This window comes from Alexandromys fortis, unplaced genomic scaffold (genome assembly GCF_014885135.2).
Source record: "Alexandromys fortis isolate MF-2015 unplaced genomic scaffold, M_Fortis_MF-2015_v1.1 scaffold_33, whole genome shotgun sequence".
Classification (NCBI taxonomy): Eukaryota; Metazoa; Chordata; class Mammalia; order Rodentia; family Cricetidae; genus Alexandromys; species Alexandromys fortis.
The window spans coordinates 6550801-6561465 of record NW_026067917.1 but is presented as its reverse complement, the minus strand read 5'-3'; positions in this window follow the sequence as shown (position 1 = coordinate 6561465).

Genomic DNA, 10665 nt, shown 5'->3' with positions numbered 1-10665 from the left:
TAGGTGTTGGATATCTAAACTTGCCTTCCCATACTCAGGAAGCAAGTACTTTTTCTTCCAAGTCATCCCACCAGCATCTAAGTCTGCTTATTCCAATTTGGTAATTGATAATATTTGCCCATTCTGCAGCTAGAAGGGTTTATTAATTTCTGCCATTATTTTAAAAAATATAAACTGTACCTATTTAGAATATTGAGCATTTCAGTTCATGACAGTGTCTTCATTTCAAAAGCCAATAACTGACTTATGAACCAAATTTTCATACCATGAATTACTTTGATTCCCAAACATAATGGGAAAATAAATATCACTCATTTTACTTTTCCTCCTGAGGCCATAGTCCTATCAATTCATGACTATAGACATGACACAAAACTCAGAAATATTGCTGCACTAAAGTAGTTTTCCATAAGTAAATTTGGTATCTCTCTGAAGCATTTTCTAGGAACTATTTTTTTTAATCTTAAGCATTAAGAGACTTGCAGACTATATAGAACATGACAGTTTTCCTAAGACCTTCATGTCAAAGAATTAGGTCTACCACGATGAATGAATATTCCTTTTCCTAGTAGGAAATATCACTATTCCTTTGACAGTCTTATGCTATGCTAACATTAACTAACACTTAGCAAAACTCAGTCTAGGCTGTGTTATTTCCTTGCTTTGGCACTGTGTGCATTTGTCTATGCTTTCAACTCAAAAGTTGAGCAATATTGCTTGCTGTATTTTGGTGCCAACATAGATTTAAGCCATGCAAACAAGACTGTGTATTTGAACTGACAGAGAGTAAATGATTTGCATCTGGCATAACTGATGGTGGTGTCAAAACCTTGGAAGATAATTCATTGGTAAACATATTCCTCTGGATGCCTAGCCGCACATGCCCAATTTCCTATCAAGGGATGGAGCCAGATCATTGCCAGAACAATGCAAAATGTTTTATACAGATAATTCAAGAGATTATTCTGTTCTGACAGAACACAAGGGGAGAAATGTGGGAGAGTTTTCCACATTGATGAGACAAGATATTTCAATCTTTATTGCAGAAATTAAATTTCATGCAAAAATGGCTTTCTGACAACTATAGAGTTGATGAACTAGTAAGAATAATCACAAACAGCCAACTAAAAATTGTCTAATCTTTAATCCCAAATGTAATTTATAAAAAATACACACACACACTCATATGCATCAACATATATATCTGAATCAGGCCAAATCCAAAGGGATAGACTCTAAGTACAGAGCTTTATATAGTATGTGTGGGTTCCCAGGTCCCTGGTAAGGTATTTTGTAAGCACATACTGTGCCAAACTTATGATGCCTTCCCCTGTTAGCAAAACTTTTTGTACTAGTAGCCTTTTGAGATAAAGAAACTCCATGGAATGAATGTTTTACTTTTTATTCAACTCATTGAATTCATACATATATTCAAGGTGACACATGGAAATTGTATTGAAGTCAAATGATCTTAGAGCTCAATTGAACTAAAAACTTTTTCTGAAGAATGAATGAATGAATGTCACATTTAAGGAAGCAGCTTCAATAATATTCCAATTAGAGCTGGAGAGATGTCTCAGAGGTTAAGAGCACTGGCTACTCCTCCATAGGCCCTGAGTTCAATTCCCAGCAACCACCTGGTGGCTCACAACCATCTGTACTAAGATCTGGTGCCCTCTTCTGGCCTGCAAGCATATAGGCAAGAAGAGTATTGTATACATAATAAATAAAATAGCTCAATACAAAAACTGTGTACAAAAAAAAATTGAATCTCTCTTTCATGGATCAGCAAAGAGTGTCTTGTCTATCATGGGTTCTATGCTAAGTATCAGATAGGATGCACAACTAACTGTAAGATAGAAATTTCTCCTTCCTTCATTAGCCCAGGCATGCTATTTTAAAATATGTTCTTTATTGGATTTTTAAAAGTATAATATATTACTCAAAATAATATGGGAAAAGATTCTTCTGAAGAGGGCTTCACTGAGGAGGTAGTGGACTAAATATTTGCGTCCCGCAAAAGTTCAATTGCTGAATCCCTAAGCCCCAGTATGATCATATTGGAAGAAATTGGTAGAAAGGAAGTAATTAACATTAAATGAAAACATAAAGATTTGGCCCTGGTCTCTTAGGAGCCATGTCTTTGTAAGGGGAGGCAATGAAGTGCTTTCTTTCTCTGAAAACACTCAAAGAAAAAGCTACATATGCTCCCAGAAAGATGGAGGCCATGCACAAGTCCAAAAAGAAACAAAATGAAACTCCACTTTCTAGCACCTTGATGTGAGACTCTAACTCTGAAAACATTAACTTGCCTTATTTCACTCACTTTGTCTGTACTGGAATGGTACAACCACCTAGACATTCTCCAGAGTGAATTTAAAATCCTACAAGAAGAATAACATGTGGAATGAGGAATTAAAGGCCAGGCAGCAATGAAAAATGCAGAATGCAGAAAGGACTAAACATGCAGGAAGGAACAGACACAATTTGATCAGAAGAATCCCTGGGAAGCAAAACAAGACAACATAAATGAAGTGGTCCAGAAAAATAATATGAGGAAATCGATAATGAAGTCACAGTCTGTTTATGGCAGGAGTGGTGATGATCGGTGTTTTCACTGTAGAGCAAAGAAGCAGTGGCTGGTCATGGAACACAAGCACTGTATCTAACAGAGCCTGGCTAATCCACGGATCTAGGTGGAGTGAAGAAGGCAGCTAAGGATGCTAAGCAAGCAGAGACCAAGGGTGTTTTGGGACAAGTGTCAGAAGAGAATGCAGACAATAGAAGGAGATTTTTAAGATGGTGAAAACGAAAGCATGAAGTGGTTTTGACAGAGTTGGGAATTTAACTTTACTTAGCAAATATAATATGGGAACGGATTCTGCTTGGGCCATTTCAAAGAGAGGTTTACTGTAGAGATAGTGGGAGTATTTCTTCTCCCCCTGGAGAAGCAGAGCAATAGCCATTCTGAAGGGAACTGAAGAAAACAGGGCAAGACTAAACCCTGACCTGTCTGTTAACAATTGGATTAACTAAGATTAACAGATTAACAAAGCAACATAAAGAAAGCATTTAGCTAACATTTTAATAATAATGGAGCTTTCAGAAACGAAGACCCTGGTGCCCAGGGACAGCTGCTTATTTTGGTAAGTATGATGAAAGAAGTAAAGAGTTGGAGAGAAAACTTACTAGGCAGAAAGTGTAATCAGTCCACAACAAACCCCAGCGAGGTCACTGTGTATACATTCATCTCACTACTAGTTGCCTTCACCCAGAAATGGTACAAGCCACTTGGCACATGGCGGCCTGCAAAGAATAGAAAAGAGAGACTAGAAAATGACCTTCACGGAATTTGTGGTTTCCTACTGGAGAAAGAAAAATAGTTCTTAGTAACTACATTAGGGGACAATTTAGGACCAAAGAAATGATGATAGAAGGCAAATAAAGTCTGTATCACTATGGTCCTTTCAACTTCAACTCACAATGCTCAGTTTGCCAGCGGGTCACGTTGTGTGGGACATCATATTTTGAGCACGAGCAGTCCCCATCTGTTCAGTGGAGCATGGAAAGAATTGATACACTCAACGCCCAACACTCCAGGATGGTCTGTAATCATTTCCCAACAGCAGTTCTCTCTTTCTTGCTTCTTTGACCTTCCTTGGTAGCTTAAAAACTGAAGATTCAAAGCTATGCAGAAAGACATGCATGAGCACTCACTGGTCAGATGAAAACCTGTGTTGATCAATTTGTTCTAATAACCACATAATAATCAGATAGAAAATTGATATATTTGGTAATTTGAGTGAGCTATTTATGCAAATATTAAAGTAATGCTTTATAATTTCTATAACACGAGGATTTATGAAGCACACTATGCTTGCACAGACTTCTGTGAGTACACACAGCTAATTTGAGAATAGTTACATTGGGAGTTCATATGAAAACTTAGACAGGTACACATCTGCCAATGTCATTTACTCCTCGATTGAGTCCATGAGCTATTAAATAAGAAAAATGCTGAAATTCTTCCTTTATTTTGTGCCTGTCTCCATTTGATCAAATTTTTCTCTTTTTTAAAATTTTTTAAATTAAATTTTTATTTATTTTACATACCACCCACGGTTTTCCCTTCCTCTTCTCCTCCAGTTCTTTCCCCTTACCTGCTTTCTACCCCTCACATCCACTCATCAGAAAAGTTAGGGCCTCCTATGGGAGTCAACAAAGCATGGAATATTGTGTATTGAAATTTTTGACTCTTGATTGACTGTGCACATATGTGAGTTGGTCACCAAACAATATCTGACCTGTTTCATTTCACTTCAATGCTGATGAAACAAAAAGAATGACAACTAAGGGTCTGTCTGCTAACTTTACAATGTCTTATTCCAGATCTTTTCAAAGCCATTGTCACAAACCTGCAATTCCCTGGGAGATGAGTGTAGCAGACAAATCACCCCACATAAAGCAGTCTTCTGGGACCTGGACTGTTTTATCACCCAGCAAAGACTCATTCAAGCAATCTTTCAAAATTTAAAATAAGATAGTGATAAACCAGAGCTTAGTCATGCAAAGATTGTTTATTTATGGCTACTTCTTGTCCCATGCCCTATTCTGCCTCTATTTAAACCTCAAGCTAATGCCATATGAAGAAGATGGGCTCAAATGTTTAATTTCCATATTGCAAACAGTTATTATGCATAAAGTTGAACAAGTTCCTTCCTTGCCTTTTGACCATTATTTCTACTTTTTTTTTGGGGGGGGGGGTAATCAGATATGTTGAAACATCCAGATTTGGGGCTCTGATCCTGCAATTTAGAAGGGAGATAAGAGGGAAACAATGATGATTATGAACTGTTGAAAGCATAATGATAGAATTATTAGACAGACTTACACAAACTATTGACCCTTTAAGAGTACTAGCGCACATTTTCTGACCACACCTTTCAGATGTAGTCTCTGAGCCAAAGGGCAGTTTACTACCCACACAGAGATCAGAGAGCAGTGGGAACCCTGGGAAGGAGGAGTCACCTCTGCTCTACTCCAGGCTTCTGAGCAGTTTCTCTCCTGACTATACTTGTTTAAAACCATAAAATGTGCTGAAAACAATTATAGCAAAAGCAATAGTTTCACAATTCTTCCTTTCTGTCTTCCTAAGTGCTTTTCTAAGGGTTTTCTTATGGCTTGTCCTTCCAGATACAAAGGGAGAACATATAAAAGGGAGGTTCTATTCTTTTTATGAGAAATTTCTTGAGTTCTTTGTATATTTTGGAGATCAGACCTCTGTCTGATGTGGGGTTAGTGGAGAGCGTTTTCCATTCTGTAGGCTGTCGTTTTGTCTTGTTGACCATGTCCTTTGCTTTACAGAAGCTTTTCAGTTTCAGGAGGTCCCATTTATTAATTGTTTCTTTCAGTGTCTGTGCTGTTGGGGTTGTATTTCAGAAGTGGTCTCCTGGACCAATACGTTCAAGTGTATGTCCCACTTTCTCTTCTATAAGGTTCAGTGTGGCTGGCTTTATGTTGAGGTCTTTGATTCATTTGAGTTGAGTTTTGTGCTTGATGAGAAATATGTGTCTATTTTCATTCTTCGCCTAGACAACAATGAGAGACATACATAGATCTAATCTACATGGGAAGTTCAAAAAGACAAGATCTCCTGAGTAAATTGAGAGCATGGGGACCTTGGGAGAGGGTTGAAGGGGAGGGGAGAGGTAGGAGGGGAGTGGCAAAGAGGGGAGCAGAGAAAAATATAAAGCTCAATAAAAATCAGTTTTTAAAAAGAAGGCTCTAAAGCACTACCCTGTGTCTCTCACACTTAGAAGACAAAGAATGCATGTAAATGGTAATGGGGGGGGGCTGTGCATAAGCAGAGGAAGATGTGGGAAAGACTCTGGTCCATAAGTAGCAAAAAAAAACATCGTACTTTGCTTCTCGCTGACATGTAAACTTTGTCAATGCTCTCCTTTAGCTTCACAAGTACAATCTGAAGAAAAGGGTGCTTTGTGAAAGGAAAGAGTTCAGAGGCAGTCGGCTCTCAGTTGACACACCTGGTTCTATTGTCTTAGACCCGCTAGCTCTAGATAAGCCTTTCACACAACAAAACCTCTAATATGGAAAATGGAAAGACTATTATCAGTTTCCCAGACCTTAGCTAAGAGAAGTGGGATAACAAAAAATAGAAAATTCCTTGAATTCCTTGAATTGTGAAGAGTCTAGGAGAAAAACTGAGGCTTTTGTGATAATTGGATTATTATAAACAGAATACAGAGACACCCAGGGACAGGAACAGATTTGACGTAAGATTTTTTAACATATCTTCAGAAGCTGGATACAGTCTTTTGTTCTTTGATATCTAAAATTATCAGTCTCTCCATCAGTAACCTAAGCTCAGAGTTTCTCAACAAACCAATAGGCTTTTAGGTTTTTACTGTATGTAAACCACATTGTTGTTGTTGTTTAATTAAAAGGAAGGTAGGAAAGAAAGTGAGGTGACAGTGTAAGGGATTTCTCTGTAACATCTCCACGATGTTCTTGTAAATCTAAAAATATTTCCAAATTGAAAGTGTTTTTAAAATAAAACGTAAAAAAAGCCATAGCTACATATGTCTAATAAGCATAATGACATATTTATTTTCCATATACTTTGCCAAAACTATTTTCTCTACTGCGTGAGACCCAAATTGAATTACAGCTAAGATGTGAGCACGGTGGATGAAAAGAATGTCGTCTCATGGCAGCTGACACATTCAGTCCAGGTAAGGCACAGGCATCTGCCGTTGGGAGTGCGGTAGAATTTGATATACACCCTCAATTCCTTATCAGAAACTGCTAGGAAGACATGGATTTTAGAACTAAAAATATTTGAAATCTTAGGAAAGAAGATGCAGAAAAGCCCATGTGAGGTCAGAGATAGCCTCGTCTAAGATCACCATTGTGATTTTCTGTTGTAAAAAATATGAATGTTTAGGAATATAAGTTACATACATGCATGCGGACATATATGGATAACATTGGCCCCTTGTTTGTTTTGCCAAGCTCAAGTCAGGGATGTTTATTTCAGCCTAGAGTGAGTATCAGGATGCAGACTTTAAGATAACAGACAACGCGTTTGCATGCAAACAATGTTCCCAATCACAATCAGCCAGCTCGTCAGCCAGAATGTGTTCTTTCCCTTCAGTCCTATGTCCAGATAAAATTTCACAGCAAAGGACTTGATTTTACCTCCCAAGCAACAAATATTTGTAATTTTAGTTTTGATTCTATGTATGATTTTTATAAAAGCAAACACTAAATACTAAAATAATATTTGTTGGTTATTTTGACCATTCTGTGGTCTTTGGCCTTCTTGGGTTTAATTATCTACCTAATGCCCTTCTTTTTCCTTCTCTTTTTTACTTCTTGGGTGTATCATAGGCTTAATCAAGCGGTTCTTGTGATAACGAAGTTGAAGGCAAGCAAACACAAAGACAGGTCACTATTTCTGAAATAATATCTTCATTATAGGAAATTCTATTTCTCTCCACTATTAAGAAAAAAAATTCTGAAACCCTTTATGTGGTAATTCTGTTTTTCGTTTCTTGATTTTGTGACCTCTTATATTAAAATTGGCAGAGCAAATGAATATTTCAATTTGAATAATTTGAAAATCTTTGAATCCTGCCTTCTTCAGAGATAAAATTAATTTAGAAATAGCATTATTGAAACCAGGCATTCTTTTTTTAAGCTAAGAATTCCAGATGTTTTTCGTTGCTGCCTATGACATTTCCACAATCAGAATAAATTGTGTTTTCAGAGTAATGCAATAGATAGAAGTGCTGAATAAATCTCATGCAGTTGAGAGGACAAAATTAACATGCTGATGACATTTTAATGTCTCAATATAATCAAGGGGGCATGGATCATGCCTCCACCAGTTCTAATATGATTCTATTCTTTAATCTTTTTCCAAGACAAAATAAAATATAGATAGATTTCGGAAAGTATATAAGCCGAGTGCGCTGCAGTCTTCGGGCAAGCTATTTAGGATGCATCTCAGATGCTACTGAGGTTCAGCTTTGCCAGTAGATGCCAGAGAAAATGAGTTATACATAAAGCTACTGGGTTGAGGGCATATATTTTGTCGCACTTTTCCTGAAGTTTGCCGTTGGTGATTCTGTCACAATTATTGGTTTATATTGAAGCAGGAAGTTTGCTAATTGAAAACGGGAAATTAGTGTGTTCTGATGGGATCCAGTGAACAGCTGTTATTCACTCACTCCCACAAAATATGCAAAGAGTCCCAAAAGAAAGCAAATGAAGAAATAAAGTTCTTGGGCCCCGTTTTACTTTAAATTACAAATACCTCGCTATCACAGAAGTTCAGAGGTCCCTTCTTTTGCATAGGCTATAACAGAAACTGAAATCTTAACCTCCAATTGATCTAAGGAAATGAAAAGCAAGCAGCTAAAATAAAACAACAAAAGTAGCAAGAGTTCTGAGGACTCTGAAGATGTATCTTAAATACTGACAAAATTTATGTTCTTTGCTTGGTAACATTATAGAAAAGATTGGTAAAACCAGGAGATGGCAAAATAGTAGTGTCCCATTTTCTTCCTCAGACAGCAAGGTGGTGACGGCAGAATCAAGGAGAAAGAGACTGACAACTGGCTTCACATAAGTCACGTATGCATGGAAAGAAAGCCATAGAAAAGTAATTTATCGGGCAGTTATTTTATCAGCTTAGAATCATAGCACAGAAAATGCTATAATCAAGTTTCTTACAAGTATGTATTTGATTGCAATTTTATTTTAAAAATCAAACTCATATTTGGAGCTATATTATTATTAATTGATAAAAGAAATCCTTAATTACATCAGAAGATAACACATGTACCTCCTAAGAGTAAATAGAAAATCAATTACTGCCTGTTGAATAAAATGACAGATTTAAAATTTTGTCCCAAGATTATTTACAAGTCATATTTTTGTATTTCAGCCACTGCCAAAAAAACTGATCATATAGAAACACATTTTTAAATGGATAATATCCTTCAATGTCATCTACATTCCTTACCTCAAGTTTCAGGGTGTGACTAACAAAGGTCCCAGGGCCTTTGTTTTCCTGTCTTCTGGTCTGGATGTGAAATCTCTTCAAAAGGCTCCTGTATTTGCACACTTGGTCCCACTATGGTATTGATCATGCTTTGGGAGATTGGGGAATTTGCCAATGTGCAGAGAATAGGAGATGTTGAAGATCATAACCCTAAATACAATGTCCTCATCAAAACCATACTCTCAAGACTCATGGATCTCTGTGGAAGAGGAGACAGGAAGATTGTGAGATCTTGAGATAGTAGATGGCTCCAGTAAAGCAGTGTATTCCGGACTCAAAAGGACTGATACACATACGAACTCACAAAGACCTTGATATCGTGGCAAGTCCTGCACAAACTCAAGCCAGATAAAATTCTAATAACAAGGAGGAGAAATAGACACCACATCCCACCCATGACAAAAATTATTTGATGTTTCCTGACAAAGAGAGCCGTAACTGATACTTGTCAAAGAGAAAAATCAGTTTTCTCTATTAGATGATCACTGGGTACATCCAGAGCAGGTCTCATACCCAAAGTAGCTAACCATCAGTGGACTCCATGTTCTTTGTAAACTTTTTCTTTTCTTTTGTTTTTTTTCTTTTGTCTTACTAGTCTTTTTGATGTTTGTTTTGATTTCTGATTGTCATTTTTTCTTATCCCTGCACTGTGTATTTCTGGAGGAGTTCTAAAAGAGAGAGAGGGAAAAAAAAAAAAAACACATGAAATTCATTGAATAGGGAGGAGATGTGAGGAAGATTTCAGGAGGGAAATAATATGATCCAAATATGTTTTACAAAACATTTGTAAAATACAAAAATATTCAGGCAATACATAATTCTAATAAAATGTCTTTTAAATATATTTTCTACTTATGTGCCGTGTTGTTTAATATTTCCTGAGCCGATGTAAACAGCTTTTTTTTTTTCATTCCATGAAAGACAAGCCCAAGAAGTAATGCCTTGAATATCTAGTTTAGTGAATCAGTAAGTTTATTGTGGTTAAGTACAGAGGAATAAGTAGGGATTTACTTACAGTAACATGGGTGATCCGAAGACAGTTGCATCATGAAACAGCCTTACCCCAGGATGGGCTGTAAGATGCATCCTTAGCTCAATACACAAATTGTAGGAGTTCAGATGGCTTGAGTGTCTCTTTTTCCCCAGCATTTCTTACTGCTTGTATTATACTGGAAAATTGTGACTCGTATAATTTTCAGAAGCTTTCTGAACTTGTTTTATTTTGCTTCCTGTGCCTTGCAAAGTTTGATCATGTACTGATGATTAAGAAGACTTTTGGGGTGCTGGCAAGATGGCTCAGAGGATAAGAACACTGACTGCTCTTCCAGAGGTCCTGAGTTCAATTCCCAGCAACCACATGGTGGCTCATAACCATCTGTAATGAGATCTGGTGCCCTCTTCTGGCCCACAGGGATACATGAAGGGAGAATATTGTATGTATAATAAATAAGTAAATCTTTAAAAAAGAAAAAAAAAAGAAGACTTTTGGTCCTCTAGGAAGAAGTGATTTATTTGAGTTAAAACCTCTATAGAGCAAATTAACAGCTTCTTCTTTTTTTTTTTTTTTTTTTTTTTTT